Source organism: Mytilus edulis, chromosome 4 (genome assembly GCF_963676685.1).
Source record: "Mytilus edulis chromosome 4, xbMytEdul2.2, whole genome shotgun sequence".
Lineage (NCBI taxonomy): Eukaryota > Metazoa > Mollusca > Bivalvia > Mytilida > Mytilidae > Mytilus > Mytilus edulis.
The window spans coordinates 24,567,089-24,579,127 of NC_092347.1; the positions used below are offsets into that span (position 1 = coordinate 24,567,089).

General features: G+C 31.8%; 1 protein-coding gene and 1 long non-coding RNA gene across 3 annotated transcripts in view; one reads left to right on the top strand and one right to left on the bottom strand.

Annotated features, from left to right (window-relative positions):
• Window positions 1-12,039, bottom strand: part of LOC139521757 (neuronal acetylcholine receptor subunit alpha-10-like) — a 114,385-nt gene that overhangs the window by 17,082 nt on the left and 85,264 nt on the right. The window lies entirely within an intron of this gene.
• Window positions 6,735-8,805, top strand: LOC139519282 (uncharacterized). Its single transcript, XR_011663553.1, has 2 exons — window positions 6,735-6,934; window positions 8,018-8,805. It is a non-coding gene; the product is annotated as an uncharacterized lncRNA (long non-coding RNA).

Here is a 12,039-nt window from a genome sequence, read left to right on the forward strand (position 1 = left end):
TCTGTTTAGATTTGTTATGTTTTAAAAACGTTTTATATTTTGACAGGCTTTGCATTCTGTTGACTAGAAACGTTGAAATAATAGACATTTTCAGTGTAGTAAAATGCTATTGCTTCCAATAGTGTATAATGTTGATAATAAAAGGGAAAAAAATGAAAAAAAATATAAGCTATCGGGTTTTTTTATAGATCTGAAGAGGTAATGTATACACATTTGTTCATTTGATGTAAATGTTTTATACAGGTTTCAGGTTCTTGTGTTGATAATTTATGCACAAAACATTACAAACGCTCTTAGGGCTTTAGATTGTATTCAAATGTAGCATCAAACAGGAACGCACCTGAGTTACACCTTTTTTCCTGAAGATTTAATTTAACAGATAATCGATATCAAAGTCATTGTGATCAAGTAGGTTTCCTTTGACAACATGACAATTAGAATTCAACATTTACTTGAATTTCAAAGAGTTAATGTAAAAACATGAATTTATCGGTAGATAATATTGGATTACTAGTCAAGCTGATTTTATAAGTCTTTTATAATCATTTCAAATACAGTCATGCCTGTAATTGAACGTATGTAAAGTGACACATAGTGTATTAGTGTATTAGGTTTTGGTTGCCATGACTATGTATGAAGGTATACTTTTGTACCTTAGTTTATCAGAACTATTTCGTATAAATCAGAAAATAAAATCAAGTCCTTGAAATTATAAATCAGAAAGTATATTTAATGTTACAATATTGACAGTAAAATGGTAGGAATTATTGCATCTTTTTTGTTTGTGAATATCCGTTTGTCTGTTTTTACAGGGGAATAAACGTAGGCTCTATAATCAAATATCATAGTGCTATAATATAGATAGCTCCCACAGAGAAGTTGTTTTTAGATTAACATCCTAACCATATTGTATAATAGTTCAAGGCTAATTACGGCATGGCTTTTTAATCTTTCCCTCACAGATTTATTATAGATATAAAAAGATATGGTATGAGTGCCAATGATACAACTCTCCATTCAAGTCACAATTTGTAAAAGTAACCCATTATAGGTCAAAATACGGTCTTTAACACGGAACCTTTGCTCACACCGAACATTAAGCTATAGAGGGCTCTAAAAGTGACTAGTGTCAAACCATTAAAACATGAAAACCAACGGTCTAATCTATATAAAATGAGAAATGTAAAATACGTATGAAGCATATCAACAAACAACAACCACTGAACATCAGGTTCCTGACTTAAGACTAGTGCAAACAAATGGAGCGGGTATAAAGGTTTCAATAGGTACCGCCCTTCATCCTTATCGGAAATAAGAGTGTAAGATCCTAACATAGAAAGACACATTATAAAAAAACAGCTTGAAATGGCTCAATTCATTCAGAAGACATGCTATTACAAAGTAAAATCACAAAAATACTGAACTCCGAGGAAATTCAAAACGGAAAGTCCCTAATCAAATGGCAAAAGCAATGGATAAAACACATCAAACGAATGGACAACAACTGACTTGCTACAAGCATTTTTAAATGTAGAAAATGGTGGATTGAACCTGGTTTTATAGCACTAAACCTCTCACTTTTATGACAGTCGCATCAAATTCCGTTATTTTTACAACGATGCGTGAACAAAATCGGGAAAAATATGGTTACAGCAGTCCTCACTGAGTGCACAAGTGAACATACACTGAACGCAGAAATTTGATCTATGACACAATGTAAATACAAAATAAATAAAACAAAGGGTGATATGTTAAACAGAAAGGAAACCATAATCTTGAACATAGTACCGCCAAATAGAATAATGTTCACAGGTAAATAAAAATTATTAAGTTGTTATTACAGTATAAAAGGAGAACAGAAATGAAAATGTATAGTCATACCAAACACTCATCAAAACTGGTATATAGTCATAAAAGGAGAGACGAAATATAACACTTAATAAGTAAATATTAACATTACAAATTTTATCAACAGGTAAAAATAACACGAAAGTACGATTTGAGAGTACTCGCAGTTACTGACAGCTAGTTAATAGCCAAAACAATTAAAAATAAAAATCATGCATCTGAGACTAAAATCAACTAAAACACATCCCAGATTTATGTCTACATTTAAGATAATTTGTTAAACTTAAATGTGATGTATCTCATTAAAGAAAATATTCAATTTTTCTTTCAAAAGAGTATGAAAATACCAATTATTATATGAAAATATCACCTGCCTTAGACTAATATTTGCATAATCAGCTGACACTAACTACCGCTGTTCTTTATGCAATCAGGAATAAAATTAAATGTGCCTGTATGACGGTGATAGATCTGGTTGAAATATTTTGATCTGAGCGTCACTGCTGAGTCTTATATAGACGAAACGCGCGTCTGGCGTATCAAATTATAAGCCTGGTACCTTTGATAACTATTTTCACCAATGGGTCGATGCTACTGCTGGTGGACGTTTCGTTCCCGAGGGTACCAGCCCAGTGGTCAGCACTTTGTTGTTGACGTGAATATCAATTATATGTTATTTTTTATAAAAGTTTGAATCATTCGAAATACTAAGGATTTTCTTACCCCCAGACATAGATTACCTTAGACGTATTTGACACAACTTTTGGGAATTTTGGGTCCTCAATGCTCTTCAACTTTATACTTCTCTGACGCTTTAACTGTTTTTATCTGAGCGTCACTGACGAGTCTTAGGTAGACGAAACGCGCGTCTTGTGTATCAAATTATAAGCCTGGTACCTTTGATCACTATTTAGGCAAATGTTCATGCAAATTTTGCTGAATATAATTTATTTTTGATTTCCCTCCTTTGTAATCGTGATCAGCGGATAAACACGGCGGAAATGAAAGATCAATCAAAACAAAAATACTACAGGAAAAGCAATTTACTCTAAAATAATGGTATTATAGATAACGAAAACACAAAATAAACTACAAATTTAATGCCAAAAAAGTGTTTACAATAGTATTGATATAATGGTTCTGATATTTATTTCTAAAAGGATGTTGTAGAAATGTCAGTTGCATTTAATAGATACTTTATTAAGGAAAAACGTATTCATATATGAAACGAAGGATTCGGTATGTAAAGAAAAATCAAAAATAGAATTTAATGTAGGGAATGGTTTTTAAAAAGAAATTTCAGATAAAAGTCCAGAAACCGAATAAAAGGCTTTGGAAGCATAATATTATATAACAATCATCATAAAAATGAGACATCAAACATTATATGTATATCTTTTGTTTGTAAACACATTTGTATACCTTATGAAACAATAAAAGACAATTCGTTAAGACTACTGAAATGAACATAAATATCAATTTCAATGCGAATACGCAAGATATCAAAACTTAAGGGAGCTTTAGATGGTACAAATATCTGAAAGATAAACAAAAAAGCTAAAACAAATGCTGTTATTTTTTTCTGAGAGAATTTTAATTACGTTATTTGTTAATGGAGAAATTGCAGGCAGAAAATGTGTGTATTAGCATCACAACCAAACATGAAATAAACTGAGCAGACAATTATATGTTATTCATTTAATTAAATGTTATTCAACAAAGACAACATTCATGCAAATTCATTCAATGATCATTGTTACTCTGTTGTTCCGAAAAAAAAAGACAAACGTTATCTTTCAATTCAAGTTAAAATTCTTGCCCTCAAAATGTTGAATGTGGTTTTTGATATATCATTATATACAGTCCTTTTGTGGAAATGCTATAATTGACATATTTTATTTGTGTCAAAAAGTATAGCCTACATTGTATATCTTTAAATACTAGTACTGTCGACATCGGTATTCGTCAACATCTCAACTCTTTGTACTTTTATGGAATTCTTTTTAGTTTTTTGTGTCTGACCTAGATATAAGTTTTTCATCTCCGTACATTAATTGTCAGACATTTTGAACCAGTCTTTTCAAGCTACTCTGATTCAATTTTGAACAACTCCGAACAATGGTCACGCGGGGTCTCTCACGTAGCATTTATGTTGCCTTTCTTATTCAGACCATTCGAAATATTTTTAAATATCTTTTATCGTTTGCCACGAGCATCACTGAAGAGACATGTATTGTCGAAATGCTCATCTGATGCAGAAAAAATGGTACTGTTAATGTTTTTACTCTTGTTGGTTAATATTGCGTAGAGGTGACAGATATCCAATCAAAACAAGAATGCACTGCTGACATGAATAAACGCTATATATCAAGCAGTAAGGTATTTTGTTGAACAACACCACCTTATAATCCAAATTCTGCTGTATGCAACAATATGTCCAAAAGTGTGGAATTCACTGTCCAGTGAAATTAAAAAATCAAAACGTATATCTGCATTCAAAAACTCTTACAAGTCATCTTATTTTTAAAAGAGTTAAATTTATAAGTTAAGCCACAATGTATACCATAGGTGTTTTTGTTGTTGTTGTTATATTACCTTATATACGTCTATTATTTACAAGTGTGTAATAGTAGATTAATTATGTTTTATTCATATTGTTAATATTGTATGTAGAGAGCCTTATTGAAAATTGGTTTAATCCAAATGAGTTACTCTCTTTAAATAAACAAAGACATCATTACAAAGACCATTCCTTCACTTATATTGTGTCTCTTGAGTGTCATGCTTTTCGTTCACCGATAATTGTTACTATGTTGTTCCAAAACAAAAGATATTTTTCAAGTTAAAATTTTTGCCCTAAAATATGTTGTATGTGGTTTCTGATATATCATATAAAAAAACTAATTGGCTGCAGTCCTTTTGTGCCAATGCTATTATTGACATATTTCTTATGTGACAATACGTTGAACATTATTTTAAAAATACAATAAAAATCGTAATTGTTATTCGCCAATACCACATCTTCTTGTACTTTTTTTAAATTCTTTTTAGTTTTTTTGGTCTGACCTAAATATAATTTTCTTCCTCTCTGTACATTACTTGTCAACCACATATTGAATCAGTCTTTTCAGGCTGCACTTAATCAATTTTGAACAACTCTGAACAATGGTCTCGTAGTATCCCTCGAAGGCGGAAATCCGGTTGAAATAGAACAAAAGAATCGAAGCTCTTTGTTAGAGAAGGCGATAAATGCTTACTGTTATGTTTACTATAGTAACAAAAAAAATAAAAGTTAATAGAAACAAATAAAATGACAATTTTCTTCTCAATTACGAAGTGTTCTATTTTAAAAACGCCATTTGCATAAGTTTTCAATTTAGCTATTACATAGTTAAGCAGAACAATTAGATATCAAGTCGACGACATGGGTATCTATCAAGTTGGATGTAGAAAATGTATAACCTCCAATTTTATTTTTTAAATACCACGGACGGAGAACATATCAATCTACAAGTTCAGTAAATTTCGTGTCTGCCCTTCCATTATGTGACTCAAGAAAGAAATTCTAAAAAATGGGTAACAATTGTATCGAAAAGAGAAAATCGACTGCACCTTTTTATGTTAGGGCGTGTTTGAGTTGAATATTTCGTCTTAAAAACGTACAAAGCAAGAATATTTGATACATCATCTCGCTTCAGATTATATCATTTTTATATATCAAAGCTGCAGGTTGAATTTATAAACTAAAAAATCACGGTAATAAAAGATGAAATATAAGGGTCAAGTGAAATACCTATCTAATGAATCATAAAAACAGAGTAGGTGTGTTCAAATAGCTAATTTTTTTTACTAAAAGCACTTGACGACAGTTGGATGATGAAAATGCATATCTTCGAAAATTAATATTTTTTGTGTGTGATAACTAAGGTTTATAGTCTTCCACCACTAAAAGAATCTAAAAAAACCTTCCACGAAATATTTAATTAGATTTTTTTTTAAATATTTATGAATTTTCAAAAATTCCACCTGACAACCGATTAGACAATAATTCTAAGTTGAATCAATGCAGAAAAGATCATTAACTGATGCTCATTAGCTATTAGATACAGTTGTCTTTTAAAATACAACTGACATATAAGGATCGTAATGGTGCTATGAGGATAAATTTATAGGTTTTCAAGAGCAAAATTGGCAGCGCGTCATCCCTACAATGGCTTCCATTTCTACGATTGTGAAAATGGGCGTAATGGGGAGATAATTTTGACGAAGTAAGATCCTGACTGCCTCGGGTATCATATATGTTACCTTTCTTTTTAAGACCATTTATATTTTTAAATAGTTATAACGTCTTGGGTAATATTATGTAGAGATGATAGATATCCGATCAAAACAGGAATGCACTGCTTACATGAATTTAGACAATATACGTATAGTGTCTTGAAATATGAAATTTATTTGTATGAGGCTAAGAAACTGGGGGAAATGCGAGGTTCTACCGAGCATTTCCCCCAGTTTCGTGCCGAATACAAATAAATTTCATATTTCAAGACACTATACGTAAATTGTTTTTATACTGAAATCGATAAAAAAAATATAAAAAATAAATATCGTAACATATTTATTGTTAAAAAAAAGAAAAAGTGTTCAGAATTTCCCTTTTGGAGTACAATTTATGGGTATTTCCCTTTATAGCGTAGTAATTTAAAAAGTCCAGGCGATAAGACATTGTTATTTTTAGGAAATTGAAATAGAAAATGAACAAGATTAATTACAGAGTGACATTTAATAGATATAATATGTAAATTAACAGTTTGAAGACATAAAAAGTTTAAATTTACAAAAGTTTGACAAATGTTACTACACGTTGTGATCCAACGGTATTTGGCGCGCGGCCATTACTGTTTAGGCGGTTTGTCCATGTAAACATTGAGGGAGTTGATATGGAGAGTAGCGCCATAAAACATGGAATTAATACGGCTCGACATGTTGGTTTGAGAGCTAATAGAAGGTGCCATCATATCAAGGTTGTTATGTTGACTGACAGGCTGAGACAAAGATGGGAGGACTGTTGAAGCTGATGTGCACGGTAAGTTTGGCCCGGTGGAAGTGTGACAAGTTAAAGATTCCTCGCTGCTTGTATTACTTAACAAATGTGAAATTTTTCTCTGTTTGTTTTCTGAAATTGAACTATAACTGTTTATGGAATTCACATTCTTGTGACCCAAAATTTGCATAATGTCCGTGTCAGGAATTTCATTTGATCTAAGTTTCTGAACGAGATACTTTCGGGCACTGTGGTTTGTTAACCGCTTGTTCTCATCTAGCCCGCCTTCAATCTTCATGGATTTCACTATTGCACCCATTTTTCTCTCTCCTATTTTCTGGCGAAGAAACCATATTTCGGAGCGTGTGTCGGCCAATGAAATGGTGCGCGGTGCCAAGTAAAATGGGTCCTCTGCATCACAGAAATTTTGTGGCCTCTTGGATTTATATATTTCATAATACTTAATTGGATCATGATCCCCATTTGTTCCATATATTTTTGGGGACACTTCTCTAACATCTGCGACATTTGCCCCTGTACGAGTTTTTGGTTTGTCTTTCATTCAATTCTAGGTATTTTGTGCCATCAGATGCTGTGTTTAAAGTAACATCTCCCCAACTGAAAAAAAACAACAGTGTTATCATATTTTTTACAATTTGAAAATTTAAAAGTTTATTTATGAACAGTTACACAAGTGGACTATGTCAATCACAGTTAACAATGTCATGATATTAGACAATTAGTTTTTACTTTGCTGTAGTCCAAATAATTATGACATCTTGAAAGGCTATAATATATTTTTCTTTGACGCCATACATCTATAGAAAGGCGGAAGACGTCAAAGCAAAAAAATTATATAGCCGTCCAACGTCTCATAATTATTTGGACTAATTTTGTTTGTAGATTGACAAAAATGTATCTGATATTTGAGCCTTCTACAATGTATAGAAAATATATAAAGGGCCAAAATGTTCTATTTTAACAAGAAAACAAAATGTCTTATTTAATCGTACACTTTATGTCATGTTTGTTGTGTATTTTAATTTTATTATTATGAATTATACTTCAATCACCTTAATTAAGTGGCTAGTCTCATTTAAATTTTGTATTTATTTATATTTTCAGATTCTGTTCTGCTATATAGCTAGCTGCAAGAAGTTGAACACTACAAATGTACCATTCACTAACTAAGGAGTTGTAACATGTATTCGTCTGAATTTGATAGATATTTGCAAGTGATCTCAAGTATTCTGCTAGAATTACTTATAGAATTAAAAACTCCAAGCTGTGACAGAAACTTTTTATACTAAATGTATGATGCAAAATTTCACTGGCAGTAGTTTATAACAGATGAAGATGTGATACAAACATACATGAAGATAATAATAGTAAAGAATGAGTTGGTATTAAGTTTATTCATCGAGTGGATTTATTATGCATGTACAAATGTATTATTCAGTGTATTAAAAGCGACAACCAGATGCAGTTTGTACACTAAATATGTTACACGTAACTGTTTACCACAAAACATGTATAACTGTGCGGGCGGAAAGTGGCGTTCAATCAATCAATCAACTGATGAAAATTGGATTACATTCTAGAGCAAATGTGCATTAAAAATTATCATTGTGGTTGCTACTGGAGCAAATGTGCAGTAAAATGATCCATGTGGTTTCTACTTGAGAAAATGTGCAGTAAAATTTATCCTTGAGGTTTTTAGAGCAAATGTGCAGTAAAAATGATCCATGTAGTTTCTACTAGAGAAAATGTGCAGTAAAAATTATCCTTGTGGTTTCTAGAGCAAATGAGCAGTAAAAATGATTCATGTAGTTTGTACTAGAGAAAATGTGCAGTAAAAATTATCCTTGTGGTTTCCAAATATTTTATAGAAATAAAATGTGATTTATTCCTTTGATTTTTTTTCTGCATGTTTAAAAAAAAAGAAACAATGTGATGTGATATGATTGCTTATGAAACAACTGGACAAGATTTAGGAGATAAAGGTGTGTGTTAACAATAACTTTAAATTTTATTTCATATAAAACATACCGAAGTGAGTAATGTTCTGAGACACCTCTCAGTCCAAATTGAACACAATTGTTCAGCCATACTGTGTTGAGGAGGGCTTTTGGAGAATTGTCACCAAGAACATTCTTGTCAAACAACATGGCAATCTCCTCATCTGTTAATGGCTGGGCCCTTTTAGGTTTGTTGCCCTTGCCTTTTTGTTTCAATAGTTTTTGCTTTGCCTTCAATGTTTCTCTGGTAAGATGGAAACTCTCATCATTATCATCTCCCATGATAGAGTGGCCATATTTGTGGCGCCTCAGTTTTCTTTCTACACTACTTATGAAGCCACGGATAGTGGACGGTTCATACTCTTGACCATCTTTTTTTCTTACAGTTAAAACAAAGTTAGACAGAAGCGAGTCAAGCTCAACGACTGGTATAGTTTGTATTTCTCTTGTTTCCTTTTTCTTTTTAAGAAACCTGGTAACCAATGCTAGATCATAAAAGGATTTCTTTGCAGTGTTTTTGTTTTGCTGTTTGTCTAGAAAGTTTTGTACACCATTGTCATCAAGATGTAAAAACTCTTCATCAAACTGTTTATCTTCAAGTTCCATGTTTTCATGTGTTGTGTCTGGAACAGTTGGAACCGTTGCAATACATGTATTTGTAGTTTCAGTGGTGTTTGTTTCAAGAGAGTATTTAGGGCATACTTCAGTACTTCCTTGATCAGCCAACATATCTATTTGGATCAGGACATTTTCCAGATCTTCATCAATATCTGGATTAACATCTTGTTCATCTTGTAATAAATTCATAGGAGACCACAGGAGATTGAAATTTGCGACTTCGTCCGACATTTTCTGGAAATTTAGCAGACGAAGTTTGGGGGGAGGGTTTATGGCATTGGAATATGTTGGCTTTTCAAGAATGCATTGAAATTGTCAAAAATTATAAAAACAAACATATAATTGGTGTAAGAAAACAAAACTATCGAATCTATTATTATTTTTTTTATTATTTCTATTATTTAACACCGACAGTTTATCGACAGTTTAACGATTGTTGACACAATTCCCAAGGAAGTGACGTGACATTGTTAAAAAGTAGTTCCGGTAAGTAGGCGTAGCCTATACGTCAGTCGAGGTCATTGACGTATAAAGCGTACGTTTATACGTATAGCTTTATCTGTATAGTAAAATAGCTAATTGTAGTATAAAAACGCGTGTATAACCTTATAATTCCAAGTCTGCTGTATTCAACAGTATTCCCATTTATTTCATTAAGTACTTGTTTTAATGTTCCATAATTTGCTAGAATATTAACTAATCTATAAAGTACCCAAGTAGATATTTGATAAATATGCATATCGGTTATTTGGAGTACCTGATATATATGATATATGACAACTGTCGCACAAGGACTGTAGTCAATTAATTGTGTATACCATAAACCACATTCTTTTATATGAATTACTATACCTTAAATGCAGTAAAATATAGAATACCCAGGACTATTGTCGTACAAATTATGGAAAGAAATCGAGGTGAAGTTAAACAGTAAATCACCAGAATGTACTGCCGTCATATATACAAACAGCCAGTTTATTCGTATGATAAAATTATTTCTATCATATCTTCATTAAACCGGCACATGGACGTTTAAGCACAAATTCCTTCGAATGGCATGTTATAAAGAAATCACCAATGCTATCCAAGAGAACATCAAAGTTCATTTGTGAGGTGTTGTTAAATTGCAATGAAGAGTTCTGTTTTTGCTGCAAATGATACCAGGTATAATGCAAACAAGTGGCGCATGATTTGTAGTGTAAAATGAAGCATTTTGGGTGAAACTGATTCTTTTAATATTGTATAACATTCAGTGAGTAGAACAGCATTGTAAATTCAGAAATTATAAAGAACAAAAAAACAAGGGATCAGCAACCTAAGAAAGAAACATGACATCTTCATCTAGATGAAACGTGTACATAAATGTGTATGTATATGTTAGCGGCAATAAGTGAAAGAGGGACGAAAGATACCAAAGGGACAGTCAAACTCATAAATCTAAAACAAACTGACAACGCCATGGCTAAAAATGAAAAAGACAAACAGAAAAACAATAGTACACATGACACAACATAGAAAACTAAAGAATAAACAACACGAACCCCATCAAAAACTAGGGGTGATCTCAGGTGCTCCGGAAGGGTAAGCAGATCCTGCTCCACATGTGGCACCCGTCGTGTTGCTTATGTGATTACAAATCCGGTAAATAGTCTAATTCGGTAGGTCACATTCATGTAAGGATAGGGGATTGCAGTTACGACGTAATTAGGCATTAAGCTTAAATCCTAGGCAATCAGCTAACCCTTATGTATTCTTGATTTAAAGTCGTTTCTTAATTATATATCTAATAATGCATGTATATTTTAATAATGCATGTATAAATATACATTCATTTGACAGATCTTCAAAAGTAAGTTTATTTAGTAATTTTAAAAGTTTAAAAACAGAATTAACTCATACTTTTCTCATATTATTGAGGTTTTACCAAAAAATAAAACGGGATAGAATAATTATAATATTTATTTGAAAATGTGTACACTTCACTAGTCGAGCTGGTTTGAACTGGTCAAAAGTAGACAAAATTAAGATATGTTTTTTTTGCTCACACCATTTTGGATAAGTAAAAAAAAGATAGAAAGTTCCAAAACTTGTGATAACAAAAGGATTTGAACACAATTTCTATCAAGTTTTCATATTAAATTTAAAACTTATAATTATTTTCTAATAATGAATCGGTTTTTGAATTATAGTTGTTGGCTAAATTGGATACAGTATTTCAATTTTTCATTTGCTATTTTCTTTTACGTCATAACTTAGGACAGCGGTTAGGACATTCTACTAATTGTTCATCAGATAGCTTCGATGTGCATGCTGAGAAATGTCGTAAGTCGGTCCCAACTATATTCTAATTTCTGTCCTAAGAATATCTTGTAGAACCGACCTAAGGATAGTTTCGATAAACAGGCACCAGTTCTCATAATGTTATTATGTAACAAATATATTTTTTATTTAAATAAATGAATGTCTTTTATTTACTCGCATTTATATTTTAGGCATTAAGCTTAATGCCTG